This window comes from Pan paniscus, chromosome 15 (assembly GCF_029289425.2).
Source record: "Pan paniscus chromosome 15, NHGRI_mPanPan1-v2.0_pri, whole genome shotgun sequence".
In the NCBI taxonomy this organism is placed as follows: Eukaryota; Metazoa; Chordata; class Mammalia; order Primates; family Hominidae; genus Pan; species Pan paniscus.
The window spans coordinates 54,915,179-54,936,987 of record NC_073264.2 but is presented as its reverse complement, the minus strand read 5'-3'; the positions used below and the strand labels follow the sequence as shown (position 1 = coordinate 54,936,987).

The following is a 21,809-nucleotide window of genomic DNA, read 5'->3' as shown; positions in this document are numbered from 1 at the left end:
TTTTACCTGGCAACAATTCAAAATGTGACTATACATTGAAATTGTTCAACAAAAGGAGGCCTTTTATCTGGGAAAAAGCCCAACAGTGGGTTTAAAGAACTAGCTAGAGAAACTTGTAAAGAGGGTTAAATATGTATCACATATGATTTTAGTATGCTGAACATTTCTCCACTTTTTGTGTTTTTCAGATTCCATTCTTTTGTTATGTAACAAATTAGAAAGATACTGCAGTCGACAGTCTCATGGCACATCCTAACCATCAATGAATAATATTCCACGAGCACTAGCCGTTCTGAGAATGGAACAAAATGAGCTCAAGTGAATTAGTTCTTGTCCTCCAGACCAGAGTGTCCCAATATTTCTTAGTACAGGACACACTTGTGACCTTGCTGTGAAAAAATAAGAAAATATGTCACCATTCTTTTTTCCTGAGCCAGCCCCTCATCCAGCTGTCTGTCCATTCCAAACCTTCCACCCCCACCCACATTATGTGTAGTCATGCTCCCCATGGGTGCCCGAAAGTAAGGCCAACCTCAATATATGGTGAGACACCATTTTTCTCATGATATAATCCCCAAAGAAGCCTTTTGGCTAGCTTAATATGGTAAGAGTAATGGATATTGTTCAGTTAAATATTTACTTATGATATTTAGTGCATTAATTTAATCTCACATGATTAAAATCACATCTTCTATATAATGATATAGTATTTTAGAACCAATTTTTTGAGTTCACATTTGACAAGATCATTTTTATTTGAACTCTTCATGTGCATCGTGGAGACAGGCAAGGAGCATCAGAGCCTTTGTCATTCTGAGAGCTATTTTTTGAATTGCTTAATATAGTTTTCTAGAGACTGTTGCCTTTACTTTTATTTCATTTTTTGAATCTGAATGTGTAATACTGTTTCTGGAAATTTATCCCAGCCATGTCTACCCATGTGTATAGTATTAAAATTATATTTTTTCTTAAAAAATAATATCACCCTGTGATCCCTTTAATATAACTACTTAAGTGAATCCTGAAAGTCTCATTAACATGATATCTAATGTATAGAATTGTCAAAGACCTAGGATTAATAACTCAGCCTATAGTAACTTTTTTCCTTTTGAAAATCTGCTCACATTATAATACTTCCACAAGCTTCCAAACCTAGAATTGATATCTGTTTTGCTTAATGAATCTCCATCCAATGGCATTTGTTGTTTATAAAAAGTCCTTTAAATGGCATCCACATGCTATGAGATATTTGGCAAAGGCTCAAATATGAAGTGACTGTGTTTTAAGAGGTAATGTTTTGAGGAAGCTTTGCCTAATGTTCAGGCATATACAGTGTATTTAGATATGATTTTACTTTGTGACATCTCTTTTTCCTGCCATGTCTACACTCCATCAAGTTCCTACTCAGAAGTTGGCAGAAGTGAATATTTCTCTCTGAAGATGACTTCATGCCTCTTAGGGTTAGGAGGTACTAGTTAAGGAACAATACTTTAGATGCTCACTGCCTAAGATAGCTTATAGTCACCCCAAATAATTTTATAACAGGACAGATGTAGAGTACAACAAGTAAGCAATGGTATGACACGAATGAATGACATGAATGAAAAGAAAGAGACCCGTTGAAAGGGTAAAACAAGAAGAAAAAAATGGCAGGGATTAATAGACTTGACAGTAAAGTGGAAAGTCTAGTAATTTTAAAAAATTAATATTTAGATAACTTGCCGAGTGAACTGTTTTTAATTTCAGGTGGATGAATATATGAGTAAGTTATTGGGTTAAAGAAAAAGTATTATTATTATTATTTTTTTGGTTTAACCCTGAAGGACTTTGTAGAAGAAGAGGAATTTTTAGGTCTTCGATGGAGAGAAGTCAGATCGGGTGATTTGTTGTGGAGTAAGTCACATAGGAGGTATTATTTATAAACAGTTAAGGAAAAGTACAAAAGGACTAATGAAGAGGTTGGTTAAAACAAAGGAGGGGCTGTAGAGAAAGGTAAAAAAGGAGCTGATGGATAGGAGTTGGTAGTTTTTAGGCATTTAAACCTAATGGAAAGGAAAATGAGAAAAATTATTGGGTGGGAAATAAAAAGATCTGTGTTTATAAGGATAAGTAAGATGGATAGCTACGGTGAGGGAAGATGATGTTGATAGAAGGTGAGTGCTGGGGAAGACCCGAAGGCCATTGGAGAGTAGTGAACAGCCATCCAATTTGGATGGAAGTGATGAAATAGGGCATCAAGGATTCAGACTAAGGTTTGGCTTGGAGGAGAGGATAGCACTTATGCCGTGAAATTAGATTATACTTCTCACATACTCGTATGACTAGGTGAATTTGAATTAGATCTAATTATTTGTAACTACTTTGGAGATTAGATGCTCAAGTCATAGAATGTAGTCAGACATTGGCATTTAATCATTTTATTAGTCAGAAGGCACTTAGATTTAATAATTGAGTATATCTTATTTGTATGCCTGGCTCTATACTATGAGTAAATAGACCTATATATCATATATTGGAGTCGAATATTGGTATTGCTGATCAACAAGTTTAGGTACCTTCCTGTATCCTACATTTGGAATATCCATATCTGTGTGTCGTCCAGGGCCCCTCCTTGTCCATAGGTACTTCCCACCTATGAACGTCCAGAGGATGCAATACATCTTCCTCTCCTACACACCCAAAGCTGGCTAAACATATGCTTTGGTTCACATCACCTCTTTTGAGCATGTAGTATATGTCAAGTGCTTTGCCCACATTAGATTTCATGGATGCCTCACAATTACTGCAGAAGGTGAGCTGCTATCGCAGATAAAGCAAGGAACAGAGAGATTGGGCAACTTGCCAAAGGTTACACCAAAGGTTACACCATTAGGGTGTGGAATTGGTAGTAGAACCCATGGCAAGCTTCATTCTAAAGTTGATTGTCTTCAACCTCACCCTAAGTTGCTTTTGTAATTTACATATGTTTATAAGAGTTGACATTTGGAAATAAGGACTCAATTAATTATTATGATCTTTTATTAAAAAAGGACAGAATTATAAAAGTGGAAATATTTATTTCCAATTGTACATATTTTGATATTATTCTTATTTTATGTAACAATGTTGCTATTTTCAAAGAAGCCCTTTGATGAGAGGAAACGATCAGGTTCTGGCCTAAAACTGGCCTGGATTTTAATCCTGCCCTTATCACGTACCAGATTTCTAATGCTGGTAAAGTTACTTACCCTCCAAGCCTTTACTTCTAAAATGATAATAATGGTATTCACATTTTATTCATTTTACATTTTTTAAAATTATACCTTAACTTCTGGGATACATGTGCAGAACCTGCAGGTTTGTTACATAGGTATACATGTGCCATGGTGGTTTGCTGCACTCATCAATCCATCATCTACATTAGGTATTTATCCTAACGCTATCCCTCCCCTAGCCCCCCACCCCCGGACAGGCCCTGGTGTGTGATGTTCCCCTCCCTGTGTCCATGTGTTCTCATTGTTCAACTCCCACTTATGAGTGAGAACATGTGGTGTTTGGTTTTCTGTTCCTGTGCCAGTTTGCTGAGAATGATGGTTTCCAGCTTCATCCATGTCCCTGCAAAGGACATGAACTCATCCTTTTTTATGGCTGCATCATATTCCATGGTGTATATGTGCCACATTTTCTTTATCCAGTCTATCATTGATGGGCATTTGGGTTGGTTCCAAGTCTTTGCTATTGTGAATAGTGCTGCAATAAACATATGTGTGCATGCGTCTTCATAGTAGAATGAGTTATAATCCTTTGGGTATACACCCACTCATGGGATTGCTGGGTCAAATGGTATTTCTGGTTCTAGATCCTTGAGGAATCACCACACTGTCTTCCACATGGTTGAACTAATTTACACTCCCACCAACAGTGTAAAAGCTTTCCTGTTTCTCCACATCCTTTCCAGCATCTGTTGTTTCCTGACTTTTTAACGATCGCCATTCTAACTGGCATGCGATGGTATCTCATTGTGGTTTTGATTTGCATTTCTCTAATGACCAGTGATGATGAGCTTTTTTTCATATGTTTGTTGGCCACATAAATGTTTTATTTTGAGAAGTGTCTGTTCATATCCTTGGCCCACTTTTTGATGGGCTTGGTTTTTTTTCTTGTGAATTTGTTTAAGTTCCTTGCAGATTCTAGATACTAGCCCTTTGTCAGATGGATAGATTGCAAAAATGTTCTCTCATTCTGTAGGTTGCCCATTCACTCTGATGATAGTTTATTTTGCTGTGCAGAAGCTCTTTAGTTTAATTGGACCCCAATTGTCAATTTTGGCTTTTGTTGCCATTGCTTTTGGTGTTTGTCATGAAGTCTTTGCCCATGCGTATGTCCTGAGTGGTATTTCCTAGGTTTTCTTCTAGGGTTTTTATGTTTTAGGTCTTACATTTAAGTCTTTAACGCATCTTGAGTTAATTTTTGTATAAGGTGTAAGGAAGGGGTCCAGTTTCAGTTTTCGGTATATGGCTAGCCAGTTTTCCTAACACCATTTATTAAATAGGAAAGCCTTTCCCCATTGCTTGTTTTTGTCAGGTTTGTCAAAGATCAGATTGTTGTAGATGTGTGGCGTTATTTCTGAGGCCTGTGTTCTGTTCCATTGGTCTATATCTCTGTTTTGGTGCCAGTACCATGCTCTTTTGGTTACTGTAGACTTGTAGCATAGTTTGAAGTCAGGTAGCATGATGCCTCCAGCTTTGTTCTTTTTGCTTAGGGTTGTCTTGGCTATACGGGCTCTTTTTTGGTTCCATATGAAATTTAAAGTGTTTTTTTCTAATACTGTGAAGAAAGTCAATGGTAGCTTGATGGGGATAGCATTGTATCTATAAATTACTTTGGGCTTTGGGCAGTATGGCCATTTTCACGATATTGATTCTTCCTATCCATGAGCATGGAATGTTTTTCCATTTGTTTGTGTCCTCTCTTATTTCCTTGAGCAGTGGTTTGTAGCTCTCCTTGAAGAGGTCCTTCACATCCCTTATAAGTTGTATTCCTAGTTATTTTATTCTTTTTGTAGCAATTGTCAATGGGAATTCACTCATGATTTGGCTCTCTGTCTATTATTGCTGTGTAGGAATGCTTGTGATTTTCGCACATTGATTTTGTATCCTGAGACTTTGCTGAAGTTGCTTATCAGCTTAAGGTTATTTTGGGCTGAGACAATGGGGTTTCCTAAATATACAATCATGTCATCTGTAAACAGGGACAATTTGACTTCCTCTCTTCCTATTTGAATACATTTTATTTCTCTTGCCCGATTGCCCTGGTCAGAATATCCAATACTATGTTGAATAGGAGTGGTGAGAGAGGGCATCCTTGTCTTGTGCTGGTTTTCAAAGGGAATGCTTCCAGCTTTTGCCTATTCAGTACGATATTGGCTGTGGGTTTGTTATAAATAGCTCTTATTATTTTGAGATATGTTCCATTGATACCTAGTTTATTGAGAGTTTTTAGCATGAAGGGGTGTTGAATTTTATCAAAGGCCTTTTCTGCATCTATTTAGACAATCATCTGGTTTTTGTCATTGGTTCTGTTTATGTGATGGATTACGTTTATTGATTTGCATATGTTAAACCAGCCTTGCATCCCAGGGATGAAGCCAACTTGATCATGGTGGATAAGCTTTTTAATGTGCTGCTGGATTCGGTTTGCCAGTATTTTATTGAGGGTTTTCACATTGATATTCATCAGGGATATTGGCCTGAAATTTTCTTGTTTTGTTGTGTCTCTGCCAGGTTTTGGTATCAGGATGATGTTGGCCTCATAAAATGAATTAGGGAGGAGTACCTCTTTTTCTAATCTTTGGAATAGTTTCAGAAGAAATGGTACCAGCTCCTCTTTGTACCTCTGGTAGAATTTGGCTGTGAGTCTGTCTGGTCCTAGGCTATTTTTGGTTGGTAGGCTATTAATTACTGCCTCAATTTCAAAACTTGTTATTGCTCTATTGAGGGATTCGACTTCTCCCTGGTTTAGTCTTGGGAGGGTGTATGTGTCCAGGAATTTATCCATTTCTTCTAGATTTTCTAGTTTATTTGCATAGAGGTGTTTATAGTATCTCTGATGGTAGTTTGTATTTCTGGGGGATCAGCGGTGACATTCCCTTTATCATTTTTTATTGTGTCTATTTGATTCTTCTCTCTTTTCTTCTTTATTAGACTGGCTAGTGGTCTATCTATTTTGTTAATATTTTCAAAAAACCAGCTCCTGTATTCACTGATTTTTTGAAGAGTTTTTCATATCCCTATCTTCTTCAGTTCTGCTCTGATCTTGGTTATTTCTTGTCTTCTCCTAGCTTTTGAATTTGTTTGCTCTTGCTCCTCTAGTTCTTTTAATTGTGATGTTAGGGTGGTGATTTTAGATCTTTCCCCCTTTCCCTTGTGGGTGTTTAGTGCTATAAATTTTCCTCTAACCACTACTTTAGCTGTATCCCAGAGATTTTAGTATGTTGTGTCTTTGTTCTCATTGGTTTCAAATAATTTATTTACTTCTGCCTTCATTTCGTTATTTACCCAGTAGTCATTCAGGAGCAGGTTGTTCAGTTTCCATGTAGTTGTGTGGTTTTGAGTGAGTTTCTTAATCCTGAGTTCTAATTTGATTGCACTGTGGTCTGAGAGACTGTTACTATTTCCATTCTTTTGCTTGTGATGAGGAGTGTTTTACTTTCAATTATGTGGTCAATTTTAGAATAAGTGTGATGTGGTGCTAAGAAGAATGTATATTCTGCTGATTTGGGGTGGAGAGTTCTGTAGATGCCTATTAGATCCACTCAGTCCAGAGCCGAGTTCATGTACTGGATATACTTGTTAGTTTTCTGTCTCGTTGATCTGTCTAATATTGACAGTGGGGTGTTAAAGTCTCCCACTATTATTGTGTGGGAGTCTAAGTCTCTTTGTAGGTCTCTAAGAACTTGCTTTATGAATCTGGGTGCTCCTGTATTGGGTGCGTATATATTTAGGATAGTTAGCTCTTCTTGTTGCATTGATCCTTTTATCATTATGTAATGCCCTTCTTTGCCTTTTTTGATTTGTTGGTTTAAAGTCTGTTTTATCAGAGACTAGGATTGCAAACCCTGCTTTTTTTTTTTTTTTTGCTTTTCATTTGCTTGGTAAATATTCCTCCATCCCTTTATTTAGAGCCTATGTGTGTCTTTGCACGTGAGATGGGTCTCCCGAATACAGCATACCATTGGGGCTTGACCTGTTATCCAATTTGCCAGTCCTGTGTCTTTTAATTGGGGCATTTAGCCTGTTTACATTTAAGGTTTATATTGTTATGTGTGAATTTGATCCTGTCATTATGATGCTAGCTGGTTATTTTGCCCTTTAGTTGATGCAGTTTCTTCATAGTGTTGATGGTCTTTACAATTTGGTATGTTTTTGCAGTGGCTGGTACTGTTTTTTCCTTTCCATATTTAGTGCTTCCTTCAGGAGCTCTTGTAAGGCAGGTCTGGTGGTGATGAAATCTCTCAGCATTTGTTTGTCTGTAAAGGATTTTATTTCTCCTTCACTTATGAAGCTTAGTTTGGCTGGATATGAAATTCTAGGTTGAAAATTCTTTTCCTTAAAATGTTGACTATAGGCCCCCACTCTCTTCTGGCTTGTAGGGTTCCTGCAGAGAGATCCACTGTTAGTCTGATGGGCTTCCCTTTGTGGGTAGCCCAATCTTTCTCTCTGGCTGCCCTTAACATTTGTTCCTTCATTTCAGCCTTGGTGAATCTGATGATTATGTGTCTTGGGGTTGCTCTTCTCAAGGAGTATCTTTGTGGTGTTCTCTGTATTTCCTGAATTTGAATGTTGGCCTGTCTTTCTAGGTTGGGGAAGTTCTCCTGGATAATATCCTGAAGAGTGTTTTCCAACTTGGTTCCATTCTCCCGGTCACTTTCAGGTACACCAATCAAATGTAGGTTTTATTTTTTCACATGGCCGCATATTTCTTGGAGGTTTTGTTCATTCCTTCTCATTCTTTTTTCTCTAATCTTGTCTTCATTCTTTATTTCATTAAGTTGATCTTCAATCTCTGATATCCTTTCTTCTGCTTGATGGATTCAGCTATTGATACTTGTATATGCTTCATAAAGTTCTCGTGCTGTGTTTTTGAACTCCGTCAGGTCACTTACATCCTTCTCTACACTGGTTATTCTAGTTAGCAATTTCTCTAACTTTTTTTCAAGGTTCTTAGCTTCCTTGCATTGGGTTAGAACATGCTCCTTTAGCTCGGAGGAATTTATTACCCACCTTCTGAAGCCTACTTCTGTCAACTTGTCAAACTCATTCTCTGTCCAGTTTTGTTCCCTTGCTGTCAAGGAGTTGTGATCCTTTGGAGGAGAAGAGGCATTCTGGTTTTTGGAATTTTCAGACTTTGTGCACGGGTTTTTCCTCATCTTTGTGGATTTATCTACCTTTCGTCTTTGATGTTAGTGACCTTTGGATGGGGTTTTTGTGTGGCTGTCCTTTTTGTTGATGTTTATGCTTTTCCTTTCTGTTTGTTAGTTTTCCTTCTAACAGTCAGGCCCTTCTGTTGCAGGTCTGTTGGAGTTTCCTGGAGGTCCACTCCAGACCCCATTTGCCTGGGTATTACCAGCGGAGGCTGCAGAACAGGAAAGATTGCTGTCTGTTCCTGTCTCTGGAAGCTTTGTCTCAGAGGGGCACCCACCAGATGCCAGCCAGAGGTCTGCCTTATGAGGTGTCTGTAGACCTCTGCTGGGAGATGTCTCCCAGTAAGGAGGCACAAGGATCAGGGACCCACTTGAGGAGGCAGTCTGTCCCTTAGCAGAGCAGGTGGGAATGTTTAAGTCTGCTGAAGCTGCACCCACAGCCACACCTTCCCCCAGGTGCTCTGTCCCAGGGAGATGGGAGTTTTATTTATAAGCCCCTGAGTGGGGCTTCTGCCTTTCTTTCAGAGATGCCCTGCCCAGAGAAGAGATATCTAGAGAGGCAGTCTGGCTACAGCAGCTTTGCCAAGCTGCGGTGGGCTCTGCCCAGTTGAAACATCCCTGTGGCTTTGTTTACACTGTGAGGGGAAAACTGCCTACTCAAGCCTCAGTAATGGCGGATACCCCTCCCCGCACCAAGCTCAAGCATCCCAGGTTGACTTCAGACTGCTATGCTGGCAGCAAGAATTTCAAGCCAGTAAATCTTAGCTTGCTGGGCTCCATGGGGGTGGGATTTGCTGAGCTAGACCACTTGGCTCCTTGACTTCAGCCCCCTTTCCAGGGGAGTGAATGGTTCTGTCTTGCTGGCATTCCAGGTGCCACTGGAATATGAAACAAAAAAATAACTCCTGTAGCTACCCCAATGTCTGCCCAAATGGCTGCCCAGTTTTGTGATTGAAACCCAGGGCCCTGGTGGCGTAGGCACCTGAGGGAATCTCCTGGTTCGCGGACTGCAAAGACTGTGGGAAAAGTGTAGTATCTGAGCCAGAGTGCACCATTCCTCATGGTACAGTCCCTCAAGGCTTCCTTGGCTAAGGGAGGGAGTTCCCTGACCTCTTACACTTCCTCAGGTGAGGTGATGCCCCACCCTGCTTCAGTTCACCTTCTGTGGGCTGCACCCACTTTCTAACCAGTCCCAATGAGCTGAGCTGCGTACCTAAGTTGGAAATGCAGAAATCACCTGCCTTCTGCGCTGATCTCACTGGGAGATGCAGACTGGAGCTGTTCCTATTTGGCCATCTTGCCAGTTACTTGGTATTCAGATTTTAAGGACACAAATAAAAAGAATGAGACCAGTTGAAAGGGTAAAACAGGAACAAAAAATTAGCAGGGACTGATAGATTTGGCCCGGGATTGAAAAGGGGCATGCAGTAATGATTGTCAGGTTTTTAACTTGGATGACTGGAAAAATGTTTTTGCCAGTAACAGAAATAAGAGGAATGGATGACATATTGAGATGCCAAAAACACATGTAGGTGGAACTGGCCACCAAGCCTTGAAAAAGTGTCAGAACTACAGAGTTAGTGTAGAATTAATGGTTAGATTTATTAGAATAGTTATTTCTAAAGTGTAAAGACAAAAAAAAAGGAAATGAAGACAGAATCCTGGAGTACATGAATTTAGGGAACAGAGCAGAAAGAACTAGAAAAGGAGAGCAAAAAGAAGTGGTCAGCATGAAAAAGGAAGGATCGAAATGATGAGTGTCACAAAAGCAAAGGAGGACTTGGATTCAAGGACTGGATTAGAGTCAGCTATGTCAAGTGACAGAGAGATGAAATTAAGAAGGGTGAGAAAAGTACATGGTGCTGGATATTAAAGTTAACAAGGCCAGTGGCCTTGTATAAGGTGAAGAAAAACATTCCAACAGGTGCTGGAACCTCTTAGGAGCATGAAAGCATGTGAGGAGAATAGTAGAAATCTGAAATTAGTAAAGAGGATGGTATAACAGAATATGGTAGACTTCAGTAGGAGAGTTTGCTGAGTGGTTAGGGAAACAAATTATCGTTTGAAGCTCTAGACAAGGAGGTGGAGAGCATTGGAGGAGACTCAGGTAGCAGCAGCCTCATCTGAGAACTGTAAAAGAAATGATGTCAGCTTGAGAAATCAGCATGAGATGGAGGGAACAACTTTAGAAGAGTGGACCCCAGTAACTTGGGAGCTCCACAGGTTGTGATTACACAGGTTAGTAGAGGGTTGGGTGTGGCAGAACTGACAAGGGGAAGTAGCAGGCTAAACACCATAGTGGATAGTGGAGGAGGAGCTGGCTGTGAAAGGCCACTCAAGGAAGTTATTATGGATACAGGCGTGATGATGGGGCAGGAGTAGGCAACAAGCTGAAGGCAAGCCTTTGGGAAAGAAAGGCAGTGTGACTTGTCCTGATATGACTACTGGAAGTTTGAGACAGCCTACCCCTGTAAATGTCTCTCCCTAGCTATCAAGCGTTTCTGTAAATGGCATTCTCCCAGCTTCCATGGCAAAGAAAATGGAGGACGGAGCAATAGTTGCTATGTGGCTACAAATTTTTGCTGAGTCTTTTACTGGGCATGTAATTTAAGATGGCTGTTGAAGAACTTTTACTGGAAGATAAGTTAGAAAGTTGTTCTACTATCTTTTTTTTTTTTTTACTGGAATATTGACCATGGGTTTACAAATTAAGAGACATATAGAAAAATATGATTACAGAATGTTTGGCAAAACTTGGAGACAGACTGCATATAGAAAATGAAGAAAATAGAGGAATTTCAAGGTTGCAAGTTTGGAGTACTGAGAAGTTAGAGGATATAATAGGTTGAATGCAATAGGTAAAATAGAAAGATTTAAAGACTGAGAGAAAGGGAAATATAATTAGGAATTTGGGGGTCCACTTCCTTCTTGACAATAGAACAAGACGGTATAACAGTTTTTATAATTTGAATATCGCCCTTACAATTTTTGCCCCATGTCTGCATACTAACTTTGCTCTTGTTTACTTAATTTTTGTTAGCTCACTTTTTAAAAATCCTAAATATTTCCTAAGCAGCAATGGAAACTTGAATTCAATAGATAGCTTACATGTTTTCCTAAATGGATATCAATATAGAAATATTAAAGATATTTGTGTCTGAATGTTGGAAAATAGTGAATTGAAGAGAAGCAAATTGAAGAGAAGCTTGAGATAGTGCTTTAGGCCTGAGTGTCAGTTCAAACATCTTTGATGATAACTAAATGCTTAGAGCAACTAAACAACCTAAGAGAGTCAGTACAGGAGGAAGGGCTTTGGCTTGCAGGATTTCCGAGGCAGCAATCAAGGAGAAACAGGTTATTGGAATGCAAAATACTCCCAGGATCTTCAGGGATAAAACAGTGTGTGTTTGTGTGTATGTATCAACTTTATCTGAAGGCATTTGTGGGAATGGTTTTAGAAGAATGATAGGAACAGAACAGAAACAGATCATAGTAAACAAAGAGGAATGCACAAAGTAACCAGACAGTAGAATTTGACTACTCATCCGAGGAGGTGAGCTTTGAAGGTTAGTCTGCAAAGACAGTAATATTTAACATAGTATCATGTGACAATTAAGTAAAATAGTACATAAAGAGCTTAGCACATATTATCAATAAATGATAGATCATGAAAATGCGGAGTATAACAAAGTTATAACTGCTTAAAAAATAGACAGACATGAGTATATGTTCTAGATACAAGGAGAAAGAACTGGAAAAGTTGCTGCCAGGGAGAGAATATAGGACTATGGCAAATCTCCCTTTAGGGAGAAGGAAAGACCTTCTCAATTCAGGTACTTAAAGAGGTCAATATTTCTGGAGATAAAGCCATCATCCTTTTCCAGAACTGCAGGGAAGAAGAGGAAAGGGATGGGACAGTCATCTGTCAAAATGGTTGTAGGGGCAGCTTGGGGAGATGGTACTTGAAATTAATTTCCCTGAGGGAACTTGGGGTGAGATAGCATGAGGGCCCCGTGAGGAAAGAAGGGTGCTCATTCACACTGAAGACCCTGGATATATTCTTAGGGGCTGGCACTAGGCTAACGTCTTAAAACTTTGCACTTTAAGCTGGGCATAGTGATGCATGCCTGTAGACCCAGATACTCTGAAGCCTGAGGCAGGAGGATATCTTGAACCTGGGAGGTTGAGTCCAGCCTGGGCAGCATAATAAAATACTGTAAGAAAAAAAAATCTGCACTTGACTCAGATTTGGTCATTTGAAACCAACCTAATGTGTTATTTGAGGCACTGAAAGGCAAGATCATAATTTCAAATATAGGGCTAGTTGAAAAGTCACACCTCAAATAACCTCATGAACTTTTAAGGACAGGAATGTATTTTGGCTCAAATTTGAGAAATGTATGGATTTAACTTTCAGAAACTACTTAACAATAACCTTGATGCATTTAGGAATGCTTTGGCCATGTTTCCATTTGCATGTATGTGCTGGGTTTGGAAATCTGGGCTGTGTACTCCAGAATCACCCAAACTTCCCAAATGTGATTTAATTCTGGAGAATTTGAGAAGACTTTACATGTTAGACAAATGTAAACTGGTTCTGCACTCTATGTGGTCTGCATGAAAGCTCCCAGTGGCTGAGCTGGGTTTCCCAAGTGTCCAAAACTCCCTGAAAGTCAAACCCTGGGGATGGGTTCCTTTAAGGTCAGTCACTGCATTTTCATTCCAAAGATTTTCTTGTTCTTGAAAAGGACCAGGCAAAGGGAGGGGTCTCTGATCTGGAGCATCTCTGCTTTTGGCCCAGGCACCCATCACCCCATCAGTTTGATTCCTGCTCTGTAACCACAAAGACAAGTATGATGAATCTCCTTTTGGAACACAATGCAGTTTGCTTGGATAAACATCCACTTTAGACAAACAATAAAAGCAGCTCAAGTGGGGCCTTGGCTGCTCTCCTGGTGTTACGCTCATGAATATGCCTTTGGTGCTTGGCAGCAAAAATTTTCTGGTTGCACAAAATAGTAAACCACCCTTTGGGAATACCCATCCCCTGTCCTTGTTGTTCAAAACATATTGGAATTTAAGTTATTAGCCCTAAACAAGTAACAGATTTAACCCTCTAAGTCTCCATTTCTATGTATTGTAAAGGAGGATTTTTTTTTTTTTAAATCATGAGGGAGAATTCTAAGGGAGTTGATGAAACAGATGCTGTGTAAACACAGTTCTATTATGTTGAAAGATATATCAGCTCAGCCACAGAGCCTTTACTGATCCCTCTGTTAGAAATCATTTATCTTCTCCTCTCCTCTGAACTATTGCTACACTTTGCTTTTTCTTATGGAGTACTGATTTTATCTAGCATTTTATTTATTCGTGTGTGTGTCTTAATTTCCCTTCTAGACTGTGATTTTCATAGTGGCATGAACTTTGTGTCTTATTCAACTTTGTTTTCCCTACGAATTATATATATTTATATATACACACACATATATTAATATATAAACAATAGACATACAAATATATTAATATATACAAATAATATATACACATATTAACATATTATATATAAAATTTGCAGGGAAAACATATATATGTGTATGTGTGTAAATATATATAATAACATTGCTTTTATAAATATAAAACCAATCCACCAATCCATTCCCATACTTCCTTTTGGTAGACTTATTCCTTTATTCAAAGATTTTGTCATTTGGTATGTGTTGGTTACTGAAAATAAGCTATTTTTTTAATCACTGTGCCTTGTGCTCTGTGTTTGTTAAATGGGATCATAAAGTAAAAGCTATTATTTTTATCCTCCCTTTACAGGTGAAGAAACAGAGGCAAAGGGAGCATAAGCAATTTTCCAAAGGCCATACAACATGTAAGTGGCTGAGCCAAGACTGAAATCACCAGGTTCTTAACCACTAGGCCATATTGCACTGGAGTATTGCCTCCTGGAGTAAGACTAGGTAAGAAAATATGAAAAACATATGGCCCCTGAATCAAGCACTTCACATTGTAGTAGAAAAGACAGACCTGCAGAAACACCATAAGAATATAGGCTGATTGAGTGTAGTGATGGAACTTTGTGGAAAAGCCATAAGCACAGCAAAAGGGCTGCCCCCAGGTGGCAGTGATCACTGGGACAGGGCTTAGGTGGAGTGTGGATTTTCTTTGTTTGACAGGGCTTGTCTCAATATCAAAAATGGCTCTTTTAGTAGGGAGGATAAGATTTTAGAGACCATCTTCCAGTTCACCTCCTTTATTGCAAAAGAGGAAGCTGAAATAAAGAAATTTAGGAGATTCGCTCAACACACAACTGATTAATTGCACATTCAAGACAGAACAGAAAAAGTTGTCTAAATCCTGTAGCAAACCTGAATTTTCCTGAAGATTCATTTGGAAGAAGAAACAGCCAGGAAAAAAAAAAAAAAAGAAAGTAAAAGAGATGGTAAGAAATGATAATGCCCTTAGAAGGCCATTATAAAATATAGAAAAATCAGTGAAGAAACAAAAACATCTAGAGTCACAAATGTCATATTGGCATCTCCTACTTTAGAAAAAGGTACAAAAAATAAGACTTTCCCCTTCTTCCCCATGTTCCTCCTCAGGTCCCCCCACCCATCCCCTATCCCTGTTTTCTACAGAAGCTCACATAGAGAACTATGAGACTATTGGGCATGGTGGTCTGTGCTCTGCACCCTAAACATGGTTTCACTGATTGCTAGTTTTCCATAAGAATACAAAACCAATTGTTCATTGTACTGTCACAAGTTTGCCTCCCTCAGGCTTTCACTATTTCAGCTAAAACAGATGCTATTTAGAAATATAGAATATTGTAAAAGCCACTTAATTCTCTAATGATTTCAATTATAAAAGGTAAAAATTTTTTACCTCCCCATGCTTCAGGTTAATTTTGTCCTCACCTTATGTTTTTGTTATTCTCTCTGCCTTGATTCTCCCCTCATTTCCATCCATTTAATTCTTTGCTCCTCTTCCTGGAATTCATATAGTAGGAATTCCACCTCTCCCATGTGCATTTGAGCCAAAGTTCCCAAAGCAAGTTCTATGGAACATGATTACCTGAAGAGCTTCCTGAAAGCTGGGTTCCATGGTCAAAGAAGCTTGAGAAAACCTCACACTATCTCTTGTCTGATGACCAGAATTTATTATTTGTACCTTAAAGTTTAGCAGTCAATTATTGTATATGTAAGAAATGATTAAATATCTATCATGGACCAAGCATACACAGGGCTGAATATGGGAGTTACAATTGTTCCCTCACCCTAAGTAAGTGTTGTCTGTTTACCCAGATTTTGTAGTTCTGGAAAGTAAGGGCTGGTCCTATTGTATTGTTATACTGTTATAGAGTTACAGTATAATGGCAATAATAGAGGCTCAATAAATGATTTCCAGTTGGCTTGTTGGTTAACTAAATGTGAGTTAGCTTTTACCAATAAAAATTGCTTTTATCTTCTCCTTGAAAACTACTCTGCAAGAGAAAGTGCCTTTGATCCTACTTAGTAGGATAGTTTTTCTAACAACAAAACTCTCTACAGAAAGTCTGAAATGCATCTGCATAATGTGACTGACTCAAATAGCAATGTCCAACATCAGAAAAATACCAATTTTCCGATTTTGGAATGCCTACCAGGATACATAGAAGACCACAGGGAGAAAAACACCACAATTATCCCCATTTTATTCTCCACTACAGAAATCCAGCCTCTGTTGCTGGATTTGATGTCTAGCCACAATCACATGTGACTAAGTTGAGTTCATGAACTGAATTTGGGCTGATCCCATTAAATTCTTAAATAGAGAAAAATATTTGTTCTCACCTGACCAGCTTTGACTAAAAGGCATCTTGTGGTGAAGACAATGCAAAATGAAGCATGCCATTCTCCTGTCACACGATATCTGCCTCGAAATCAGATTGCCACCCAGTGATTAATACCGTCTGTCTAACACATTCCTTGTTTGGGGGCTGGGTGTCAGGAAAGAAGGATTTATTATATCATAAGATGTCCATGAACAAACTCCAGGGACAGATGTGGTAAAAACAGGACTTAAAGCATTTGGTGAGAATATCCCAGTTATTCTTTAAGGGACTTGTCAAACATTAAATTAAGTGAAGCAGAAGGGTTTTATGATTTTTCTCCCCTTCCTTAAGTGGAATGTCAGAGTTATGTTACTAGAGTTAATGCTACCAAATTTGAATGCTTGAGTGCAGCCCTGTCTTGAAGTATTTGTCAGGGAAAAAAAAAAGACTGTTTGAGGCTTGGCAGACACTTCCCATATGAGTTATGAGAGAATAAACTATTTCCAAGTTGTACTACTGAAAGCTGAAAGGACCTATAGAAGACCTTCCAAACTGTTATTATAAATAGGAATTCAAACCATGGAAGAATTCATGCAAAATCTTGATTCAGAGCATACTTGAACTTAGCATTTCCCTTACCATGGCCTTTCTGAGTGTGTTACTTAACACTGCATAAATGGTTCTCAACTATCTGAGGATGGTGTTTGATGTCCCTGTTGCTGTTGAGTGCAGAATTAAAAACAACAGAAAATGGCTCCAAATTTCAAGTATGCACTATGCAGGTGAGCTGGGAGGCAGGACTTTCTGCCAGTGGAGTCATTTAACTCTAGAATGTGCTGGTAAGAGTGGATTTGATAGAGGGTGTGAGTTGTCAGCTCAGAGAAACTTAAGCTGGAATGTAGCTTGTTACCATTTGTTACTGCTCTGCCTCACCTGAAGTGCTGTTTTCTCTCCAGCCATACCAGATCCTCTGTCAATTAGAATTCTAGTCCTTGATGAAACCTTGTTAGATTGCAGGCCCTAAAGGCAGAGGAAAGGCAGCAATGATGGGGGATGAGTGTTTGCACTGTGTTGGTCTCTCCCCATCACCTTGATACATCTATTGAGAACAGATAGTCAGTTCCACAGCACAGCATAAAGTTTCCCCCAGAGTGTGGTCCTTGAGCTACCTGCATCAGCATCATCAAACAAGCCTTTAAAATGCATATTCTCAGGCCCTGTGTTAAATATTCAGTATTAGACTCTCTGGGAGTGAGGCCTGGGAATATGCATTTTAAGATTCCCCAAGGGACTTTGGTGTACCCTGCATTTCTACTTGAGATTTGGGTTACCTCTTTTATTTGTAGTTGCAATTGTTTAGACCAGATGCTTCCTGAAGAAGAGGCTACAGGAGAGGGAGGAGACGGGGTAGGGGAAGAGACAGAGACTGGACCCTTTGAAAGGGTGATGTTGGGGTCAAATGGACTTTGAGAGCAGCTGTAGGGCAGGGATTCCACACTGGTGACCTGCACATATATTTTCTTTGAATTACACAGCATTTACAGTTTTTAAAAATCAAAATGCCTTTATACTGGGCATATCCTCTTCGGTCTTCCACAACTCATCACTGCCTACTCATTCATCCCCTTGCCATTGAAGGCACTTCATCACCAACTCCTGGGGAAGGTGGCAGATTTAACATTAAATGGCCTATTGTCTCCTTGTTTTTAAATCATGGATGGATATGAACATGTTTACAAAAGTTCAAGAGCATTGAACAGGCTTTTTCTTTGATTTGTCTTTAAACCAGGTTGACTTTTACTTTTCTGACTTACTGGAGGGCGCCAATGAAATAGTACCTGGCAAAGTGTTTTAATGCAGTGCATGCCTCAATAAATAATTTTCGCATGAACAAAAAAGTAATGTGATACAGCTGACGATTTATTTTACGGCTGCTTTCTCTTATCTTCCCGTCCCCTGAGCCCTTCCAAACTTCAGTCTTCCACACCACAAAATGGCAGAGGAGGATTTCTACAATCCAGGTCCCTCACTTTTCACCTGCTTTGGGTGGGACAGGTGCAGCCCAGATTTTCTCAATTTTGTTGCAAATTCTCTGTGAAATAAAAGCACAGCCTCAGATCTGTCTGAGAGGTCCTTACATACTCTTCGTTCCTGAATGTTTTCATGTAAACATTTTTAATTTGTGGAAAATCTGTTCGTTTGTTGTGTTTGTCAAGTTAATGTAAACTGTAGTCCATTAGTCCTTGAGATGAGTCTACTAAATATTTTCAGATGTTTTTTATTTCCTCAGCTAAGAGCTGGATTTGAACCAGAGCTCAGGGGTAAAAGGGCAACATGTAATATACAGAGACAAGGAATTTGACATATGAAATAAAATAATGTAATGTTTTTAATATTAAAGATGAAAAAAGCAGCAATAAAACATTGTGGAAGGAGGAAAACATGAATACCTGTATATTTTAATTTTAAATGCCTGCAGATGTTGAATTTTAATCAGAGCATGTCAGATTCTGACTCTGACAGAGGCAAAAATGTGAGATCTGTTTTCTTGAATTGCTTCCACATTTCTTGCCTCAGATTTTATTGCATATAGCACTGCATCATCATATATTTATGTAAAGTGCCAGCATCCATTGACTTAGTATGCGCATGATGGTTAACATATAAAAGAGTATGCGATGAAGGAACGGCCCCTTCCTTCTCCCACCATGGCACACATTCTCTCTGTGACCTTGTGGTAAGGAAGGCATTTAACCCCTCTCTGCTTTAGTTTCCCTAATCGCAACATAGGAACCACCACTCTCCTTTCTTCTTTAGCTCCATGGGTCTTATGAGGATTATTTGAAATAGCAATTGATCTATACACTTATAATACAACATAACAATATCAGATATAAGTCTATGTATGTGGAAATACTTATTCAGAGAGATTGGAAGGAAAATAAAACTAGTGAAAACTAGACTGATATATCTCTTCTAGTAAAAACTAGACAGATATGTATTAAAATCTAAGTGACTTTGAAATTTAGTGCACATTTTTGAGGTACTTTCTATTTATCTGCTTTTGCATCCTAAAGCAGTGTGAAACCTGATGACAAATTTCACACTGAAATTCTACTGAAAACAATGGATTTAGACATACGGAATTGTGAGTGGAGAATCACACTCACTCAGAGTGCTTTTTCCTCTTCTCTCCCTCAACACAACTCCAGTCATCACAGAACACTTTCATGACCAAATGTGTGTGGGGTGTTATTCCCACACATCAAGCAAACAATCAGTTCTGCAGCAGTCACCAGGGGGGTGTCCTGTAATTCAGTTCCAACACTGTCTAGCTAGAGATGGTGTCAGATACCACAGGTTGAGGACTCAGTCTCCAAGACTGCCTCCTGAGACACCAGTCCCAACTCTAGAACTCTGGAACTTCTAACTGACCAGCTCCAAGCTGCGGCTCCTATGGCCCCTGCTCTGGGTTTGATTAATTTACTAAAGCTGCTCACAGAACCCAGGGAAACTTACTTAGATTTACTGGTTTATTATAAAGGATACCACAAAGAATACAGATGAAGAGATCTATAGTGCAAGGTATGGGGGAAGAAGAATGGAGCTTCCCAGGCTTCCCTGGGCATGCCACCCTCCAGGAACCTCCATGTGTTTGGCTATCTGGAAGCTCTTGAACCCAGTCATTTTAGGTTTTTGTGGAAGCTTCATTATGTAGGCATGATTGATTAAATCATTAGACATTGGTGATCAACTTAACCTTCAGCCCCTCTCTGCTGCATGGATGTTGGGAAGGGTGGGGCTGAAAGTCCCAACCTTCGAATCCTGCCTTGGTATTTGTGGTGACCAGCCCTAGAAGTTACAATCTTGAAGCTACCTAGGGGTTGCCACCCATCAGTCAATTGTTAGCAAGCAAACAGACATCACTTTGGAGATTCTAAGAAACTTAGGAGTCATATAGAAGGAAATGGGGTCAAAGACCAAACATGTATTTCACAATATCACATTATAGTTCAAAGAAATATCCGCAAGTCCCCATTATATTTTTCTCTGAACATTTTGAATGTTATAAGATAAAAAAGGACAAGCAGTTAATTTGGTTGAAGATCTTCAGTGTAAGGTCAATTTTCATCTTGCTTCTTGTTTTCTTGCATCTTGCTTCTTTCTTAAAAGACTCATAGCCATTAGGGTTTTCCAGTCTAATGACTATATATCCATGACTCTTTAAAATCTTTCCTTTTCCAATCACTTTTCACTTTGGGGTACTCCTCCTGCCTTCTAAAGAGATCTGTGTTGAGTTGTTAGAAATAGCCAAGGGACTTTTAAGAACACTGATGCTGCATATTAAATGTTAAATTATCTGTGATGTATCTCCTTTCTTATTTTCAAATGTTCAGAGAAGTCTGCTATACACACAAATGTTTAAGGAGAAAGAAAAAGGGTGATACTTAATGTCTATGATGATGTGGTATAAAACACGGACATCATATTTAGAATAGTAGGCAATCTATCTGCTGACCTAATTTAGTGGAAACAGGACTCATAGCCAGTGGCAAGGGGGAAAATTACAGTAGTCTCTATCCAACCCATCCCCTTTATCAAATCATCAATAGATTATGTATACTTCTTTTTTTTTTTTTTTTTTTTTGAGACAGTCTCGCACACTGTCGCCCGGGCTGGAGTGCAATGGCGTGATCTCAGCTCACTGAAACCTCTGCCTCACAGGTTCAAGCGATTCTCCTGCCTCAGCCTCCCAAGTAGTTGGGATTACAGGTGCTCACCACCAGGCCCAGCTGATTTTTTGTATTTTTAGTAGAGATGGGGGTTTCACTATGTTGGCCAGGCTGCTCTCAAACTCCTGACTTCATGATCTGCCCACCTTGGCCTCCCAAAGTGCTGGGATTATAGGCATGAGCCACCACACCTGGCTGATTAGGTATACTTTTAACAATCTATATATTTAATTTAATTTTTAAGCTACTGCATTTATTTGACCCTTCAAGTATTTTTACTACATTGCAAAGGAGAGGAGTTTTTTTCAGCAGAATTATATATTCACAAGAATATTTCAGAGAAAAATGATCAGAGTGAGAAATGACTCACACTTCCTAGAGAGCTCTGTGCAATTCCCTTGCATGGGGAAAGGGAGGACCAGGCAGGGTCTGCTCATCTGGAGGGTGGGAGTGGAAGCTGTGCTAGCCATTGCTGTCTGGAACTGTGTGAGAAGGCAGGGCTAGAGAATGATGGCATGGAGAGAGGAGTGTACTGAGGCAAGATGGAGAGGTTTTTTTTGTAGTTACTGTGAATGGAAGATTTAGAAGAGAAATTTATGTGTCTAAACAGGAGTTCTAGAAAGTTATGCTTGAAGAATTATGTGAAACCTTCAGCTCCAGCAATTTAAGAAAACCTACAGTAAAGATAATACCTTCACATAAGTCTTCAGATTTCTGGAGTTGAGTACCAAGCTTCTGGGATTATTTTTTGATTGTTGATTGTGATATAAACAGTAAGACTAATCCATCAAATGGCATGCACACATCAAGCCTCAGCTCCTGTCTTCATCAAGCCGCCTTGATTCTTCTGATGTAA

General features: G+C 39.2%; 1 long non-coding RNA gene across 1 annotated transcript in view; it reads left to right on the top strand.

Moving 5' to 3' along the window:
* Nucleotides 1-15,170, top strand: part of LOC134728964 (uncharacterized) — an 82,841-nt gene extending 67,671 nt beyond the window's left edge. The window contains exon 3 of the long non-coding RNA XR_010109809.1: nt 14,225-15,170. This is a non-coding gene — a long non-coding RNA (uncharacterized LOC134728964). The remainder of the gene's footprint in view (nt 1-14,224) is intronic.
* Nucleotides 15,171-21,809: the final 6,639 nt, after the last annotated feature.